The 5,170-nt window shown below is 36.9% G+C and overlaps 1 pseudogene; it reads left to right on the top strand.

Moving 5' to 3' along the window:
- Window positions 1–3,348: 3,348 nt before the first annotated feature.
- LOC101435289 (calponin-3 pseudogene) lies at window positions 3,349–4,880 on the top strand (annotated as a pseudogene).
- The last annotated feature ends 290 nt before the right edge of the window (window positions 4,881–5,170 follow it).

Here is a 5,170-nt window from a genome sequence, read left to right as displayed (position 1 = left end):
CAGCATTTTTTAAAGAAATGGAAAAGCCAATTATCAAATTTATTTGTAATGGTAAGGAGCCCAAAATAGCCAAAATATCTTGAAAAAGGAAAACAAAGTTGGAAGATTCATGCTACCTAACTTTAATGCATAATATAAAGCTACAGTGGTCAGAAGTGCATGATATTAGCACAGAGATAGACATATTGACCAATGAAACCAAACTAAGAGTTCAAAAATAGACCCACACATCCATGGCCAAATGATATTCAACTAGGCTGTTAAGTCCACTCAATGGGGACAGAATAGTCATTTCAACAAAGGTGCTTGGAAAACTGGCTTTCCATATCCAAAAGAATGAAGAGGATCCTTATCTCACACCCTATACAAAAATTAATTCAAGATGGATGAAAAACCAAAATTTAAGAACCATGACCATAAAGGCACTAGAAGGTAAAATACTGAAACATCTATGAGATTTTTTGGTAGGCAATGGTGTTATAAACTCTAAGCCTAATGTGCAAGCAATGAAAGAATAGATAAATGTGACCTCCTCAAAATTGGAAAACAAAAATTGTGCTTCAAAAGAATTTATTAAGGAAGTGAAAACACAACCTACTTAATGGGATAAAATATTTGGAAACCAAATATCTTATAAAAGTCTAGTATCCAACATATATAAAGAAATCCTACATCTCAATTATAAAAAGAACAGTGCAACCCAAAACGTGCAAGAGACTTAAACACTGTCCAAAAGAGGAAATACAGAAGCCTACGAAGCAAATGAAAAAAAATGACAACATCACTAGTTATGATTGAAATGCAAATCAAAATTACAATGAGATATCATTCTGCACCTAGTAGACAAGCTGCTATTAAAACAAATACTACACAGAAACCTACAAGTATTGGGGACAATGTGGAGAAATAGGAATGCTCATTCACTGCTAGTGGGAATGTAGAATGGTGCAGCCACTGTGGAGACAGTTTGGCGTTCCTCACGAACCTAAGTCTAGAATTACCATATGATCTGCAATCCCACTACTAGATAGATATCCAGAAAAATTGAAAGCAGGAATTTGAGCAGATATGTGCACACCCATGTACATAGTGTCATTATTCACAATTGCCAACAGATGAAAGAAACCCAGGTGTCTATCAATAAATGAATGGAAAAACAAAATGTGGTATATACATACTCGGGAATATTATTCTGCTGTAAGAAGGAATGAAGTATTGACACATGACAACATGGATGAATCTTGAGGACCTTATGTTGAGTGAAATAAGCCAGACACAAAAGGGCAACTATTGCATGATCTCAGTATTAAGGATAAGGATATCTCAAGGATAATGAGAAAACTTATGTAAGTAAAGTCTGGAAGATAGGTTACCAAGAGATAGAAGAAGAGTGGAGATTGGTGAGCTGATGCTTAATCCATGTAGCATTTATAATTGGGTTGATTGTAATGGTTGGAAAATGGTCAGAGGTGATGGTGGCACAGTGATATGAGTGTAATTAACAGTGCTGAATTGTGAGTGTGAACATGGTTGAACATGGAAAGTTGGGCACCATCCATGATTCTATAAGGAAAGCTAATTGATGAAATGGGCGACTGTATAACTCAGTGAATTCTGGGGTGGCCAAGGATTGTTGTTAAGAATACAAATATAAGAACGTCCTTTAAGTGTCTAAAATGAAGGTACACCATTAGTACAGAGTGTTGGTAGTGGTGAGATATATGGTAAAACATGCACCTAAAACATACTTTTATGGGATATGAATGTATTCTTGTTGTCATAGGTATGTTTTCTTTATAGAGGCCAACACAATAACAAAATATTAAACTTCCATCCTGGGGAAGTCCTTGCTACTTTCCCAAATAAAATATCAAAAACCTATATATAAGCCATGCCTAAGAAAAGAAAACAGCCCAAAATGCCAAGCCCTTGAATGTAATGCTTGTATGTATGAGCCTTATTCCTATAAAAATGAAACATAGCCTAATTATAATTAAGGCTTAAGATGTACCTCCTGAAAACCTCCTTGTTACTCAAATGTGGCCTCTCTCCAAGCCTAACTCAGCAAATAAACTCACTATCTTCCCCTTCAAAGTGGGACATGACTCTCAGGAATAAGCTTCAGTGGCACCAAGGGATTACTATCAAGTGCTAAGCAATGATGCATCTGGAAAAAAAAAATTGTCCAAAAGGGGGAAACATCAAATAAAAAGTTTTTATATTTAAGTGATTTCAAAGTGAGTCAGAAGGTCATTTCTGAAATTATAATTCTGCAAGTCTCAGGCAGATTTCACTAACTGCCACAACAAGATTGCTCCCAAGGAATTTAGGGACATCCAAACAGCAGAGGCAAGGCACACAGCCTCATGAAATCAACACCCACCAGCAGGTCCTATTTGAAATATATGACAATCTATTGCCCCAATATAACATAGTTATAATAATTTATAATTCCACTACTCATGATTCTACTACTCTTTTTACTTGAACCTATAATTTTCAATATATCCATTAAATATATCTCTCACAGACTTAAGTCTTTGGATTGTGCATATGCCAGTTGAGCTCTGAATTCCAGCAGATTTGTGGCCCACTCCTACTTCTCCAGTTCTTTGGGCTTGCCCTGGATAACCAACAAAATGATGACGTCTTATCCCAAAAAACAATGAGTATCTACAACTTCAAGAAAACAATTTATTTCATCTGCCCAATAATACCAAAGTGTCCTCTCAGCCTTTAGCTGTCAGAGCAGATATCATCCCAAATCCCTCAAGACTGAAGAATGAACAAACATAAGGGGAGAGTGTAACCATGGATCAAAGTAGATTTATTCTTATTGTAGTTATGATCTTGTGTCAACAGAAATAAGAAAATGGTTGCCAGGTATTCAGAAAGGAGGCAGAGGGATGAATAGGTGGAACACAGGACAATTTATATTAACACATAAATTGTTCTGTGGGATACTGTAATGATAGACTCATGACTATACATTTGTCAAAACCTATAAAACTGTACAGTACAAAGTAAATTATAGACTTTGGTTAGTAGCAGTACTTCAGTATTGGCTCATCAATTGTAACAAACGTACACACTATGGTAAGATGTTAATAAGAGGGGAAACTATGTGTGTGGGTATGGGGGGAATATATGGGAGTCTGCTATACATTCAGTATAATTTTTCCGTAAATCTATAACTTCTTTAACAATAAAGGTTATTGTTACTAAAAAAGCAGTTTTACCAAAATAAAAAGACATATATTTTCAATATTCTTGTTGATAATTTTATAAAAAGCTGAGTTTGAGAGACCTCAGAGCCAAGTGCAATCTTCTCCTGCTGCCCAAGTCATCATGACCCACTTCAATAAGGACACTTCCTATGGACTCTCAGCTTAGGTCAAGAACAAGATTGCTTCCAAGTATAATCATCAGGCAGAAGAAGATCTTATCAGTTGGATAGGAGAGGACATAGGCATGAGCACTGGCACCAACTTTCAATTGGGTCTCAAAGATGGCATAATCCTCTGTAAACTCATAAACAAACTATACCCAGATACAGTGAAGAAGGTCAGCAAGTCCACCTTAAACTGGCCCCATTTGGAAAATATTGTCAACTTTATTAAAGCTATTCAGGCTTATGGTATGAAACCACATGACATATTTGAAGCAAATGATCTTTTTGAGAATGGACATTTGGCCCAGTTTCAGACTATGCAGACTAGCAGATCTGGCTAAGATAAAAGGATTCCACAAAATGATTGACATTGTAGTTAAATATGCAGAAAAACAAAAAAACGTGCTTTGATAAAAGAAAATTAAAGTGTGGCCAAAGTATAATTGTTTGCATATGGGAGCCAACAAGTGTGCCAGTCAGGCAGGTTTAACAGCCTATGGAACTAGGAGGAATCTTTAAGATTCCAAAATGTAAACTGACAAACCTTTTGACCAAATCATGATTAGTCTGCATATGAGCACCATCTTAGTTTGCAAAGGCTGCTGATGCAAAAAAACAGAAATGGGTTGGCTTTTATCATGGGAAATTTATTACTGGTAAAGCTTATTATTCTGAAACTGTGAAAATGTCCAAATCAAAGCATCATCAGAGATGCTTTTTCACAAAGGTTGGCTGCGAGCAGATCCTGGCGTCCTGTCACATGGTAAGGCAAGATGGCAGATCTTCCAGACTCTCTCTATTTTCCTGGAGCTCAGCTGTAGGCAATCAGGCATCTCTCCCCAGGCATCATCTCTTTTAGTCTCTTGGGACTTCTCTGTCTGTCTGCAGCTGTGGGCAAAACTGAAGTCCTCACTCATGTCTGGGTCAAAATGACAGAGCTCCCTTTCCTGTGTCTCTTCTACCTGTGTTTCTGTTAATATAAGCCTCTAGTAAGGGGGCAGAGACCCACAGTGAGTCAAACCTGACATAACAGAATGAAAAGCAATCTAATCAAGTAGCCTAATTAAGGTCCCATAATGGAATCTAATGTAAGAAAAGTGTCTCATACCCATAGGAACAGATTAGTTCAAAAACAATCTTTTTTTGGAATTCACCAAATTCCAGCTGTCACAGGCACTAACAAAGGAGCCAGCCAGACAGGAATGTTAGCATTGGTACCTGAAGAGACATCTACTATCAGAACTAATACTACAACCACTGGACAACTCAATGATTTCTCTACAGAGAAGTACCAATAAACTTGCTTCCTAAAAGAGAAATGAGTGTATATGGTCTTGGGTGGCAAGTAAATGCTCCCAAACACTGTGCTGCTTCAACAAAACTTTTCATTCACAATGGAAGCCAAGGAAAAGAAACAAATGGATGAGAAATCAGAAATAGCGATTATCAGGCAGAATACCCTGATGCACTTCATGGTGGTGGTAGATGACTGCCTCAGAGATTACCAAGGCATTGATTGTTAGATACACAAAGAGGAGCTCAGTATTTAGTCCATTGCTTTTTAAACAGTGAGAACCCAGCTAGTCTTGACTAATTTTTATCTTGTCTTCCTAAAACACTATTACACTTATTGTGCCTAACAGAAGTATTTTCTTACACATATTCCTTTTCCCTTTTCTGCCTCTTCCATAAAGAGTTGCCTTTTAATCCTGTAACAGTTGAATCATACAGCATAACCAATAACTCACTTATGAAATTAAAATTGTACTGTGAAAGAGG

This window comes from Dasypus novemcinctus, chromosome 1, assembly GCF_030445035.2.
Source record: "Dasypus novemcinctus isolate mDasNov1 chromosome 1, mDasNov1.1.hap2, whole genome shotgun sequence".
Lineage (NCBI taxonomy): Eukaryota > Metazoa > Chordata > Mammalia > Cingulata > Dasypodidae > Dasypus > Dasypus novemcinctus.
The sequence above is the reverse complement of the archived record's forward strand: the minus strand, read 5'-3'. Positions and strand labels throughout refer to the sequence as shown.